The following is a 15,258-nucleotide window of genomic DNA, read 5'->3' on the forward strand; positions in this document are numbered from 1 at the left end:
ATACTCGCATATAGTGTAGTGTGCTATTCTCCCACATTTTTTTCGGGCTTTCTCCCTTTCGGTTTTAGTGTAACGACTGCCGCCTGGTTATCGCTCACTAAACACAACAATGGCCAAGGCAATTTAGCATTTTAAAAAATTCACAAACCAAAATTGATGACATACAAGGTGCAGAGCGCGAAAGAGGTGGTCTGAACCAATAAAAAATTGCAACGAAAATAGCTTCATTGTCATTTTTATTAACTGGAAAACGAAGGGGTTTTTGCAAATTAAACAAATATTGCCCCTTAGAGCAGTCAAATGGCTGGGGCAGGATTTGTGCCAAGGCAAATAAGAACGTGGATGATTGCCTGCCTGCCTGCCTGCCTGCCAGGCTGATTACTGCAACAGGACAAATAAATAAGGAGAACGAGAACCAGGCCAGGGCTAGAGGATACCAGAACCAGGGTCAGGGTCTGGAGAGATACAGAACCATACCAGAGCCAGGGACATTGACTAATCACCATCCAAGAGCTGCAAAAGGTAATGAAAATATATGTATATCCACATTTATAGACTCAAATGTAGAGTAGAGGGAGATACTCGTACTGGAGCAGCAGAGGCAGGGATTTGAGAAATGAGGACGATACCATTCCGGCCCCATAAAAACGACAAACAACGACTTCAGCCAGAGCAACAATAAACACCCGAAATTGTGAAGACAAATAACGCGAATTGCAGGCGTTACAACGGGAGATGAAGCCATGGTCGGCAGTCTGGGGTTTAGGACGGGCCAACAACCTGGTCTGGTCCAAAAATTGCGCTGCGTGTACGCAGCGTTGCAATTGGAATTTGATTTTCGAAGCAGCACGCCGAGCTGGCGTCGACAGCGGCACAATATTTGCACTCAAAGTACAATACATCAAGTCCCGGGGAGGGTTAGTCGCGATAGGGTGGGCGCCCGAGTAGAATAGAAAGCGCTTGCTGAATTCCCTGCCACGGCTTTGGGCATTAGGCATTTGTCATGGCTAATGTCATTGATGCTAGGAAAAAGAGGAAGAAATTCGTTGGGTGAATAATTGTGATGTTTAAATCTTTGAGGTAACCAGCGTATCATCGATTTGATGCAGTTGGCAAAGGTATGAGAACAATGGAGATGCCCATATTCAACCACCACGAGTTGATCCTCAAGTGAAACCGCAAAGGAAAGAGGGATATCTTCGGAGAGACATCATCATCGGTGACTAGTAGTATATGTATGTTTAGCCTAGAGTATTCCGTCTCCCTCTTGGATCCTCTCAACAATTTTCCCTGGCCATTCTTGTTGTATTGAAACCGCGAAGGCAAACTTAATTTTCGCTGTGAGTTTTCATTTGTGCAAAAGCCGCGATTTTTGATAGAATTTTACATGTGAACGCGTATTTCTCTCTCTCTCTCTCTCTCTCTTTATTTGTGAATAAAGGGAAGGAAGCATCTTAAAGCGTTCGCGAATGAAATGCAAATTGAAATCCGTTTTGCAGCGGGTCAAAGGCAGATTCAAATGGCTTTGAGTGCTGCTGCGGGGGCATCTGTTGTGGCGGATGTGTCGCGCTCTATTTGCCGACAACTGACAAATGAAAAATGGCGGCTAAAGGCTTTTTATGATTGTGCAAATTTCACATTTACAGTTATTGCTAATTGGAGGCTCATGCGGCCACGTTGTCCGGCCTTCCGCCTGCCCGCCCCGGCCGCCTGTCCAGGCCATACAAATAATGGCCGTTAATGTTGTTGGCATTGGCCATTTAATGTTTAATATTTGTATCTGTGTGTGCGGTGCGAGCGCGTGAGTGTCAGTGGCTGTGGCAGTGTGTGTGCACACACTTTAAAGTGCATTTCGATAAATGAATTATTATAAAATTTATTTTACAGATTTGGAAGATATTTATGTAATTAATTTTAAAAATTATTACAAATGCAAATATCAAGTCCAATAGCATCCGCCCATCCGCATCCGCATCAGCCGCAGTCCGTTCAAACAATGAAAGAAGCAAAGAGCCAGTGGCAGTAGCAGTGGCGTGTCAGTGCCTGTGTCTGTGGCAGCAACAGCACCAGCAACAGGAGCCAGAAGCAATCAATACGCGCGATCAACCGTTATATGAGGCATTAAGCCGCCTCAATGACTTTTGGCAACAAAATAAATCAACATTTTGGTCAAAGCACCACAAAAAAGCATACGCCAAATGAACGATTGTACTCTCAAGCTCTTGCAATTGTGGATTATAGCCAGTAAATGTGAATAATACAATTCATATAAATTTGTAATATATTTTAATATTAATATTAAACGAATTTCTTTTGCATATTTTTTAAATTATTTTTCCTTGTTGAATTTTTCATTAATAAAACATTGATTTCTATAAAAACGGTTTTCGTTTATGGCATGCCAATCAAAAGGATTTCTGGTCTTCCCATTCGAATTTTCATAATTCTTAGACATAGCAGCGTTTCAATTTCAAAATGTTTGCTATTCAATCAGCCTCCTTCTACACTTGGCCCCAATTAGGTGACCAACTTTATGGCTGCCTCATTAGCCATTCCAAGAAGCACTTGGCCAAGCCCCTTGGCAGCCACCGCCCCCGGCCCAGCCATCGCCGGCCATCGAGTTGAGTTTGAGGTGCATGCTAAAGCGCCGACGCCGCTTTGGCGGCACTTGGACTGAATGGAGGTGAAATTTGCATACAGCATCCGCTACTGTATTTCGGATGGGACGTGAGGTAGGCTCCGCCCGGCACCGTTGAGTGATCTTGCCCCCACGGCGAACGGAAGCAGAGCACCAGTACTCGTATTGTCCATGGATTTCATAATAATGAGGGACAAATTGGGGATTTTTTTTCTTGGGCAAGGCCCAAAGAGTCTGGCAACAAAGATTTGTCATTTGGCCGGATGTGTTTTGTGTCGATCATGACAATGTCATGCCCATCGGTTTGTTATGCCGGGGCTGACAGGTCGCATTGCCCAAGGACCGATAAAGGCCCATTGTTGGGTGCTGCTGCGGAAGCAGCAGTTTTCTTTTGGCCTTTTCCTCGGATGGGTTTTCGAGGGGGTGTGCAAACATTTGACGTGTGTTTTGACGCGAGTCAAGATAGGGACCCTAGCCTGTAGCCCATGCTATATACCATGTTTTCGTAGCGCAGCGGCGACTGTCCAAGATCGTTACAGAACCGCTCGATGCTGGGGCCTGTGCAAACACCGTTGAAGTTGTCTGGTGTATTATTGATAGGCTTGAAATTGGAACGAATGCCAGATCATGTTTACCTAACGCGACAATGTTATTTCTGTGTTGTGTTGTGTTCTGTTCTGTTGTGTGGTGTTTTGTCTTCTTTTTCAACGTTTTCTGTCCGCTTGTACGAGTATTTTTCCCATTTATTTGGAATTTTGCCGGGTCTCATAATGCAACAACTGTGCAAATAGCAGACGACAACGACTACGACATCAAAAGCTGTTTGGAAAGTTAGAAACATGATGGACCACCATACGATATCGCGATCTTTATACTCTTGTCGGGGGTATAAGGAAATCACCATGGAATTGGCTGATCTAGAGATAGGGAAACTAAGGTTGAGTCGATAAGAGATATATTCTATAAAACATGACATATCTCTTCTGTATTAAAATGTAAATGCACTACGTGAGCCTACGAATATTTTCATTAAGATGTTAAGACTTTTTATGGATAAGTTGGAGGCTAATAGAAATTAGATCACTTTGCCATTTAAGGGTTACTCCCATTTAGAGCATAGAATATTCCCCTAACCTTTGGCGACAATTATTCCGTTTTTGTTTCATTATTTCTATTCAATTTCGAGGCGTTCTATTTGCCTAGCTGAAACACAGATACTTATTTTTCATTTAGCACGCTTTCAATACCATATTTGAACAAGCCGCACAGTTGTTTCGGGGCAAGACAATAGAATTGAATTTAGCATTATCTTCTGATGCTGGCTGGCTGGTGATAACGCTCCTAACGATGCGTCGTTTCTTTTAATTATACATGCTGTGAGAGAGGACTGAGAGAGGGCTGGTAGCGGGAGCGGGGCCAAGAATAGACCCCAAATGACCTTCGTCTCGGGGCGGAGGTTGCGCCGTGTGAAACCCGGCTTTCTTCTCCCAAATCCACCATGGAAGTGCAGACAAATTGGCTACATATGAAGGGACATGGGCCCTGTGCCTAACAGGACAACAAACAGATAACGCCCCTATCCTGGGTTCTTTGTGCTGCCTTTGCTGCTTTCTGCTGTCGGCTGGCACAAGGAACAGGACCCAGACAGGACAGGACTACAATCCACTACCGGGTAATTAGAGTTGAATGCGGAGTCAAAAAGTCGTGTAATGCGATTTGTATGGCCCAGCGGGAGATCCCAATGGGATGTGATGTTTTACTGCCTATTGCATCAAGACACATTGCATGGCCCATTAGAGGAGCGGGGACACATCCGCACATACACACACACACAACATTTGGCCAAAGGTGAAATTTATGAGCCAAAAATGGCCCAACAATGACAGATTCGTTTTGGTTTTTATTTTCTTTGGCACCTCATTTCCTTTCCCTCTTTCGCTCTTCCCTCTCAGGCTTTTCTTTACCATCTTTCGGCTGGCCAAATATTTATAAATTGTTGAATCCGACTGACAGTTTTTGGGCATTCTTCGCTTTTTTATTGTAATTGTGACAGATTTCGCTGGCGTGATTTGGCCAGCTGCTGCTCCTATTCTTGTCCCTGCTACAGTCCTTGGCTGTCATCCTGGGGCTATTTGCGGCTGCACTTGTCACAGGCTCTTTTGGGCTGCTTGTCGTCTTAGGGCTGCCCTCAAATTGTGTTAGGGTTAGGCCTAGGTCTGGATTTGCGCTGCAGGCCTGTGACTCTCTCTCTTGCATCAGTCTTTGGTGCTGGTGCAGGTCCTGCTCCTGGTACTCGTCCTGGTCACGCTTATTATGTCCGCGGGCGGCGTTTCCCTGCTCCTTCCCTCGTGTTTGTCCAAATGCTTGACTGCTTGCTGCCAGCCTTTGCAGCATGCCTTTGCTCCTGCTGCAGGAGCTACTACCAGGGCTCTGGCGAAGGCTCTTTCTGCTAGAGCTAAACATCAGCACAATATCCGTCGTACGTTGTGCAAACAGAGCTTCTGCTGCCGCTTCTGCTGCTGCTGCGTCCTGTCGTCGTTGCCGTTGCCGTTGCCGTCGCCGTCGCCGTTGCTGCCATCTTTGTGCTGATGATGTTTGCTTAGCTGTCTTTGCATCTTTTTGCCGAGCACCAGGACCGAGGACCCAGCTCTAAAACGGAAATGATGGCGGCTGCAGCGGCCGCTGCAGAAAGCTGTATTTGCCCGCCTCTCTGGCCGCACCCCGCGCCAGACAATGCAGGACAATGAAATGAATTTTTAAGAACACCCTGCCCTATATGCGTTGCCACTTCAAAGTCATTCGCCAGAGCAGACCCAACCGGGGCAGCATCTTGAGGCCGTGTCGATGCAGATGCCTCTGTTGCTGCTGCTGCTGCTGCTGTTCCTGCTGCAGTTGCTGTGATATGCAGTTTTCCGTGTGACCGGGCCAGAAAGGAGGGATAGGGACAGGGACAGGGACAGGGACACAGGGAGGCGACAGGGAGACAGGGGCTGGCTGCGTTATGTTTGCACATGCATGCAGGTGCACTTGCCGCTCCTTCCCGTTGGCTCTGCAATTTGCATTCGACCGACAGAGGAGCCATGTGGCAGTGGCAGTGGAGGATGCTGTTGCTGCTGCACTGGTGCACTGCTGCACGGCTATTTGCCAACCGTTTCGTGTGTGCATGTCAAATTCAAACGTTTGCATATTTTGCAAGATTGTCAGGCACAATTAACCAGCATCAGCATCAGCTGAAGCAGCAGCAGCAGCAGCGTTGACAAAATATTATAATTTTCTGTGCTAATGAACGACGATGGGGCAACGTCAAGCTACGCACCCAGATATGAGGCAAATGTACTCCAAATGGAATGTTAATCAGGCGATAATCACACTCGGCTTGTGTCATGTGATAATGAAGTGGATGGCACATGAGAGGGATAATTCAGGCATTCGTCGGTTCGATTAGAGATCCATTTATTGTTCAATCCATGGATCAGGCATGCTATATACTCTACAATTTCCATTACAGTTCTTCATTAATTTGGTCAATAGTTAAGTAACATGTGTGTTTACAATGACATTGGAAAATCAACTAATTTGCTCGACAAACAACAATTTCCACAGCCGAACGAACGAACAACAGATAATAGAGCAATAACATCTAATTGAATTCAAATACGAACGAGACAAAGTCGTGCCTATAGAGAGTACACTAATTTCCGCATATACAAACAGTGTCACATCCAGACTTGGTTCTTAATTATCATGCATTTTATTTGAGTTCTTTGTTAGGCATTCTGAACTGTTCGGAGATGCATATTCGGGATTGTTTTATGGTGTGAGAATTCTGTTTCAAGAACAAAGGAAGTCCAAGGCGTTATCGCCAATACAATTCCGTTGTTCAAGTACAAATGTCAAAGTAAACGAAGCTCCTTGATCTTAGAACTTTTCCTTTGATTAGTGAATTAGTCTTCATTGCAATTTTGCAGACCCAAGTGTTGGACTGAGGTATAAACTTTGAGGGGAGTGGGCTCAAGGATTGTCTCTACTCAGTCTCTAAGCCCGATAAAAATAGATAGTAGACAATGTTGAGTAATTTGTTCATTTATAAACAATTAGGTTGTTCTGGTAGTAGTAGTAGCAGCTTCTTTTTGTAATCTTATCGTGTCTGATATCACATTAGAGATAACCCCAAAAGCCAGCCTCCGCCTCCCCTGCCGTTGTTTGAGATGTCTGAGTCAAAGTTAACATTTACCCAATATTATCTGCAAATTGTTAATCAAAGGCCAAAGAACCCCCCGTGCCTTGGCGGCGTAAAGTACTCGTAAAGGTGCCATGGTAATTGAGTTTCATTCGGCAAATGATGCAATTGAATGAATTTTATTTATTTTCTTGTTGTCTTTTCGCTCATTTTTGTTGGTTTTTTGTATAATTTTTGTTTTTTGCTGCATGCCACACTTGCACGCTAATTAATCCTTGCGCCGGGGAAAGACAAACAGGCTGTACGGCGGATGGCTGACGCTGGATGCGCAGATACAGAGCAAGAGAAGTAGAAGGAGAGAGAGAGAGAGAGAGAGTGGAGTCAAATATGCACAAATATAAAAAGCTGACGACTCTTTGGCTCGCCTGCCTGGCTTTTCCGAGAGGGTGGGTGGTGGGGTCTGGGCGTTGAGCGAGCGACTTGCTATGTACATATTTGTGCAGTTATGTTCACATTTGTACTGATCATAATGTACACACACACACACACACACACGGAGAGGGAGAGCCAGCGAAAGAGAGAGCATCCTGGCACACATACACTAACTATATATGTATATAGATTTCAGTCAAACACTCGAGCAAGCACAGACAAATTCTATTTGCAAACATTTCACTTGATTTGCAAGCGAGTAGCATCTAGCACCCACCCCACACCCCACACCCCACACCCCACACCCCACCACCGAACAACCCGCGAACCCCCCGAACACTCGAAGCGAAGCCCACTTCCTCCTCCTTGCAGCATGGGGCAGAGTCGTAGCTGTTTCCTGTAAGTGTGTGTTTGTGTTTGTGGACACTCACACAAACACACATATATACGTATATAAATACGCTATGTGTGCGCATGTAGATGTTAACGTTCCACCCAACGTATTTTTTAGCAGCAGCCAGAGTTTCCAGGCAGCCAGGCAGCCATTCAGCTCCGTTCCGTTGACATTCGTATTCGTGTAGGAGACATCAACTGCCGATTGCCGACTGTGGATTCCGACTCTGACTGTGGACTGTTGTCGACTGGGTGTCAAGGACGAGGCATGGAGCATGGAGCATGGAGCATGGAACGGCAGCCAGCCAGCAGCATGACTACTCGTAGGAGGAGGAGTAGGAGCTGGGTCGTGGCAGGGCAGCAGGAGCCAAATGCTGAGCGCCAGCCATGATGAGTACGATGAGCGCCAAAGTTGCACTCGACAAATCGAAATTGTGTGCTCTGGAAAAATATTGGCACAAGAAATCATTCCTTCCTGTTGTTGGTGTCGTTTGGTGCTGGTGCTGGTGCCGGTGCCGGTGCCGTTGCCGTTGCCGGTGCCGGTCCCCGGGTCTCAGACCCATTCCCATTCCACTTTACAAGTCCTACTACTACCATTCCCTTGCCACACGTTTCGTGGCTGTTCGTCGGCACTTGGCTGTTGACATGATTGGGCGGGCTTTCATTTGCCAACTTGTCGCAAAATGTTTTAATATTTTCAAGTTGCATTTAATCCCCGGACCGGCGCTGAGCCACGTGAATCGTGCAAACAAAAGCACGCGCTGGCATTTCCTCTCCTGTTTCGCTGCAACGCAACTTATTATCCCTTAGGCTTAGGCGAAGACTCTGGCCAAGAAAAACTTAATGGGAAATTAAAAATTTGTTTTGTGCACGCGTCCTACAATCCTGGCAGGGATTGGCCACCGACTGGAGAGCGACTGACTGGGGGGTGGTTGCATTTGCATCCAAGTGCTGCGTGCCCCTTGGGAGTTTGCTTTCTTTCTGCAGTGTCTTCTGTGCTGTTTGCTCTCTCATTTGTTTGTGTGTTTGAACTTTCTCCTGTTTCGTTTGCATCCGTAAATATTCCTGGCGGGGTAGAGCTTCAGCTTCCATTTGGAGCTGCAAATGTGCTCTCCTACCATACTACGCCTCTCCTGTCCTCTCCTCTCCTCTCCACCGCCTGCCTGCCCCTTTTTGTAGCTCTCTTGCTTAACAATTTTTGCACAATTTGCAGCACCATCTAAAAAGGCAGAGAGCGGCACAGGGGTCGTCTGTTGTTTGGGGCGTGTCTGGTTAGTGGAATCGAACAAATATGTTTACATTTAGCACATGTGCAATTATTTGATTAAAACTGTTAAAAGCACACAAAATCAGGCAAAAGTTTACCAACACCAACTGCCGGAGAGACGGAGATGGATACGGAGAACGAACACGAGAGACTCGAGAGCCCAGGCGCGCAAATGGAGCAATATCCCGTGTGGCTCGGCTCTGTGGCAGCTTCGAGATGGTAGATGGATGATGCGGTGCCTGCCTTTCCTTGTCACAGTTTGTGATGCAAACTGGGCGTGTAAACAGACAGAGACACACTACACACAGCGAAAGAGACAGAGAGCCCCACATATATATGTACGTGCAGTGAGAGAGAGAGAGAGAGAGAGAGAGAGATGCAGAGTGTGGAGAAAAAGAGACAGTGACAGCGTGAGAGCCACCTAGACCCAGACCAGTCCCAGCGATGCTTGGGCCCTACCTAATGCGAAATGAAAACAAATTAAAATCAAACTTTCGAATTACTTCGAGTCTCGCATTTCAATGTAAATTTAACCAACAACAAGGGGCACGGGCTCGGGAACGGGCACGGGCCGGAGCAGCATTCGAGGATTGGAGGAGGTTGGACTGACAGGCGCAAGGACATGCGGACCGGACGGACAGAGGCACAAGTTTGGGTCAAAAGCTGTTGATGGGTTAGTCGGGCCAGGAGTGGCATAAATTACGGCTACATGGTGACGGGACAGAAAGGAACTAAAGCGATGGGCAAGGGGAGGAAGGGAAATCTTAGGGAATAAACGAATTAATAGCTACAATTGAAGTAAATATTTGACATATCCTTTAAGCAAGATATCCCCCAAATATATTCAATATGTGTTTGAGGGTATAAGTAAAAAAAAGGTTAGTGCCAGATATTTTGTGTAGTCAGCTTAAAAACTTAACTCCCAATGCAAAGAAATAGATCAAGATAACTATAAAGTACCTATAGGGTATATCCCGTTATAGTTATCCAAGGACGAAAAGCCAAAAACCAGTCATAGATCGTAGCACCTTGTATTTCCTTGTTGGATTTACTTTTACTAATGGAACTGCATTTATTGATGATTGCTGCTTTCACTAAAAGTATCTAATTTTGGCATATTTTCCCCTAAAACCCCCATAGAACAACCCAATAAAACAATATTTTAATAAATCCTTATTGTAACACACTCCTAAATGCGGGCCAGGAATACTCCCAAAGAGGTTTTGAAGCAGCCTTCCGTTGATTAAGTGTTCTCGCTGTTGCTATTATTATTTCTGCTGTTCGTTACTCCGGCTTTTGCCATTGTTATTTCTGTATTATTCTGCCGTATGTTTATACCACCCCTCCAAATCCACTCAGTCAACCGAACAGAACAGAACAGAGGAGAGCTCGGCGTGTACTTTGACATTTTCATGTAGCAAAGCAATTTGTTGTAGTGGCGGCGTGTTATTGTTGCTGCTCGTCCCCCTTTTGTTAACCACCAGCGTCACCTCAATGAACTTTAAGTGGCATGGCCCACGTTGAAGGCACCAGCACACTGCAGAGAACCACCCAATCCAACCCAGTCCATCCTGAATGAACCACCCACCAGGCGCCCGTCCGCCCTCTGTTTAATTTTCGCATTTTCCGTTGCGCGTTTTCATCTTTGATTGACATACAAACAATTTAGCTGAATGGCACTTGAAGCAGCAGCAAACCGCAAACAGAAGCAACAATAAGGCTGCCACCACCACAGTACCGTACCGCCACAGCAGCACCACAGCACCACAGCACCACCCCCCAGTAGAAGCAACCACAATAACATTTTTGATATTTTGTATTTATGGCAAAGTTTTGCCGGACTTTGGCTTCGAGTGGCATCGCAGGAATGTGCCTGGTGACAACTGCAGACCCGGAGACGAGACTGTTTGCCCAAGTGCTAAATGGAAACTTCCTCCAGCAAATTAACAGCCCAGAGACGATCCCAAAGAGGATGGAGAGAAGAAGAAGGAGGAGGAGGAGGACCACCAGAGTGGAATATTTCTCTTGTCCGTTGTGGATTTTTCTCCTCTCTTCTTCGTTTTTTTTGCATCTCGCGGATGCTTACATCTCGAAATCAATCAACTCAAGTGTCGCTGCATTTATGAAGGAGACTCTGTGTGTGCGTGTGTGTATGTGTGTGGTCCACTATCAAAGGCCGCGCCGACCCCCAACCCCAGGGCCAAAATGCATTTGTTGTAAGTGGCCGTGTCTATGGGCCGCCGCTTCCATCCATTCCAGCCAGCGTCCACCTCACACACAGGTGAAATTTACCACTTCAATGGCTAAAAACAACATTTGAATGCGACAGTCGACAACGGCTACAACGGATGTTGGGCTCTAATGTGTGCAAACAGTGAAACCGAACGAGCGACCGACCGACCGACCGACCGAACATAGCCAGCGGTTCGGATCGGTTCAGTTCGGATCGGATCGAATGGAAATATTACCTGGGGATAGTACCTGGCACCAATGAGTCGGCAACGTCGCATCGCATCGCATATGCATATGGATGTGGCGGGGTCTTTTTGCGCCTTGGAGTTTAGCCGCTCTGTCAATATTTTGCTTATGTTTGAAAGCCGCCATCACGATGATTACCTTACCTGTTCGATGGCGAAAAGAAACGAAACCCGAACGAAACCGAAAAGAAAACCCCGCATAACCCTAAACCAATGTGCGATGTGGAACGCTGTGGTAGGTGCTCTCAAGTGGCCAAGTCGGGGAGACACTTTTCTCTGGTCTCCGTCAAGTGCCGGGTCGGCCCGAGGACGGGGCCTGGCCGGTCGTAGCTTTGAAGTGCAGCGATCTCCAAAAAAAGTTTTTGCTCTCTCAAGTGTCCGTGTGTGACAGGGTCATTACGGGCCTTTCTATCATCTTCATCATCATCGGAGTCAGGAGACTCGAGCTTCAACTGCCCTTGGAGACCTCCAACTAATTAGCTGCAAATGTTCTGCAATTAAAAAATAGCTTCGAAAATTTCCCAGCCAGCTGAAGTGTAATCAGTGGGGTGACGATGTCTTTCCACTTGATTCTTGGACTTGAAATCAATTTCAAATGAGGCAAACAAGTGGAAAAGGAACTGCTGATAAATACTCGTTGCTTGTTAAGTGAGGCTTCACCTCGGTTTCACTTCTCCAGAAATTCATTTTATTTTTACAGATACGAGTAGAGATACAAATATGTATTGTACTTCCTTTGACTGAGCTCTTTGTTGAACTTTAAAATGGGAATTTATGATTTGATAACAGCTAGGAAATGAAGATTATCGACTGCAGGACACTTTTTGCCAGAAACATATATGTACATACTATATGGGCCAGAGCACCCAAACTCTAAAACCAAACGACTGGAATCAGTGTTTACCCGTCTTGGGTTGGATAGCCAATTGTAAAGAAATTATAAAACCTCATAGAAGGTAAGGGATATATGAGTGCATAATTGTTTGCAGTGCAGAGAATTTTACATTTTTGTTACATTACAATCTCTTCATATAATTTTAGCCCCCCACAATTAATTTATTTCTTTTCCTAATTGAATTTCAATTACATTGACTGACTGGCGAATTCAAGGGAATCATTTGGCAATGCCTGAGCAGGCATTTAGCAAGTTCAGCGATTGCTCAAAAAATGAGCAGCTGAATAATTCAAGATGATTACATGGCTTCTGTGATTAACACCTGGCCAAAAAGTTGCCACATCTCGAGATGAAAGACGGCCCTAAATCGTCAGCCAGTGAGAGACTGCGAGAGATACTCGTATTTCGCTATCTATATACATATATATCTGTGTGTGTGTGTATAGGCATTTTGCACTTGTATCGGATTATGAGCAACAAACATTTTCGGCCATGTTTGTTTACTTTGCTCCGCCTCGAACGTGTATCTGGGTGTGTGTGTGTGTCTCTCTCTTGTATCTGTGCCCGCATCTACATAGGTGTCTGTGTGCGTGACTGCTGTTCATCTGTATCTGCGTCTGTGTGTATCTGTATCTCAGTCGCTCTTGCGCATGTCTTATGCGCAGGCCGTGCGAAGAGTTCAGTTCCGTTCCCCTTGAAGTTGCTCGAGTGCCAGGGCCAACTGTTGGAGCAACCCTCGCAAAGCGCCATTTTCGAAGTAGCAGAAATTAACGAAAATCAATTTCTCAGCAAATATATCTCGATATACATTCATACATATGTACATACGAGTATGTATGATACTATGAATGTGCCAGCGAAATTAAGATGCGACAAAGACAAATACTTGCTTGGTGGAGTTTTGATAGGAAATTGATTTGCGCAAAGCAGGCGGAAAACTATAATTGGATTATACTTATAGGACGTGGGGAGTATCTTCAATATGGCACATATTTCTGTATATACTGTATAATTATGATAACTATAATCTGAAATCGAATGCACTAGGAAACTATAATAGTAGTAGTACTTGCCACATGAAACCTATTCTCATAACATTACTCTGATTATATGATTCCTAAACTTTAATCAAAGATAGTTTTATTCAAAATTAAATGCAACCAATAAAAAACCTCTCTTTGTGGAGTTGTTTTAGTTTGTTAGATTCCTCATAGTAACAAAGGATTACATTCATTATAACTCTGTTTATCGCAATCGTTCCTTAAATGTTCAGCCAGCTGAATTTTAAAGCAAAGAAAGTTGCACGCACTTCAGCCCCAACTCTGTGCTTCCTCCGGAATGCGAATGCTGAGGGTTTGGGGCGCCTGCACCCAGGATCCTAATTACATTTTACTAGATAAATTGTAAACTTTTTCTGTGCACGCTGCTGCTGCCCCTGCCTCTGCTATGGCTCTCTGCCTGCCATTGCAGCATCTTCTTCCAACAGTTATATTTTGTTTGAGTTCTCTGCGTCGCTGGCGTCGTCTTGCGCTGCAAAGTAAACAGACAGGAGGCAAGCAGTAGGAGAATGGCTGCTGGGCTGCCTGGCTGCCTCCCCGTGGCACAGACCCGAAAGGACACCCTGTATTTTGTACGTGCTGGTTACGTTTGTAAGCGTATTTCCGGCAACGGATGTCTGCCACAGCAGCGGCAGCACCAAATGTTGGCTCCGGCCAAACGAGCCCGGATCGTCCTCAGCTCGAAGAGGAGAGGTCCTCTGCTCTTCGGCTTTACTCCTCGACTCTGCATTGCTCCGCTCTGCTCTGCTCCTGGCGAAAGTCAGTCAGTGCCGGTTACACATTCTCAAAAGTGCTTGGCACTGCCGACGTAGCACGCCTGCCATTAGTGGTAGTCATGGGTGGCATGGGGCGTGGGGCATGGCCATGGCAGGCAATGGTGCATGGCATGTGTGGGTGGCTTACTTATGGGGAGTCGGGTTCTGTATCTGCTTCAGTTCCTGCCAGGCCAGCCACTGTTGCACTTCAAGTTAGCGTGCGTCTATCTATCTCTTTCTCTCGATGTGTGTGTGTGTGTGTGTGTAGTTTTGTGCAAATATTTGCATCTGGAATATTTGCGCGCTCCATCATAATTCAAACACAGATGCGCTGTTTGCAGAAGAGCAATCATTTTGACATGCAACTCGCTTCAAAACCGAATTAAGTGGCATTCAGCGTCAGTCACGAGAAGGGCCCGAGCCGAGTGTGTTTCCCCGTGCTCCCTGGGTAGAAGACCCCATCAAATGTATCGAAACTAGCTGGCAGCTGAAGTTGAAGCCTTTGGCATTGATTGGCACTCACGCAGCAGCTTAGAAGGGCAATTTGTAGGAAAGAGAAAGTAATTTATAGCAGTTTAAAAAACACAATTTAAAATGCCCGCCTGCGATGATTTCTACCCGCGTAATTGATCGCTGAGTGGATCGCACTATCGTTCATCGCTAGATCGTCTGATAATTTAACTCTGTCCATCTCTAAGACCGGTGGCGCCATCTAGGGGTGAAAAGCATTGAGAATAAGGGCACCCTCTACCGTACACAATTTGGTTCATGTCTTCGCTTAACAAAACCGATATATCAATTTTATAATCAATAACAGCATCGATATATCAATTCTATAATCAATAACAGCATCGATATATCAATTTTATAATCAAAAACAGCATCGATATCAAATTTATCATCAATAACAGCATCGATATCAATTTTATAATCAATAACAGCATCGATATCAGATTTCAATTTTATAATATTTCAATCAATATTTTTCTCTGGGATTTTTCCTCGCCACAATGTCCTTTTTCCCCTCAACAATGTCCCTTACATTCCACACTAACTTTTTCTTACGTATTATGTCGCTGGCAACATTCAATTTGTATGGGCAAGACTCATGTGTCGTGAAATCGAGCAGCACTGTTCCACAACATTGCGCGGACTGGGCAACA

The sequence above is a fragment of the Drosophila miranda genome, chromosome 2 (genome assembly GCF_003369915.1).
Source record: "Drosophila miranda strain MSH22 chromosome 2, D.miranda_PacBio2.1, whole genome shotgun sequence".
In the NCBI taxonomy this organism is placed as follows: Eukaryota; Metazoa; Arthropoda; class Insecta; order Diptera; family Drosophilidae; genus Drosophila; species Drosophila miranda.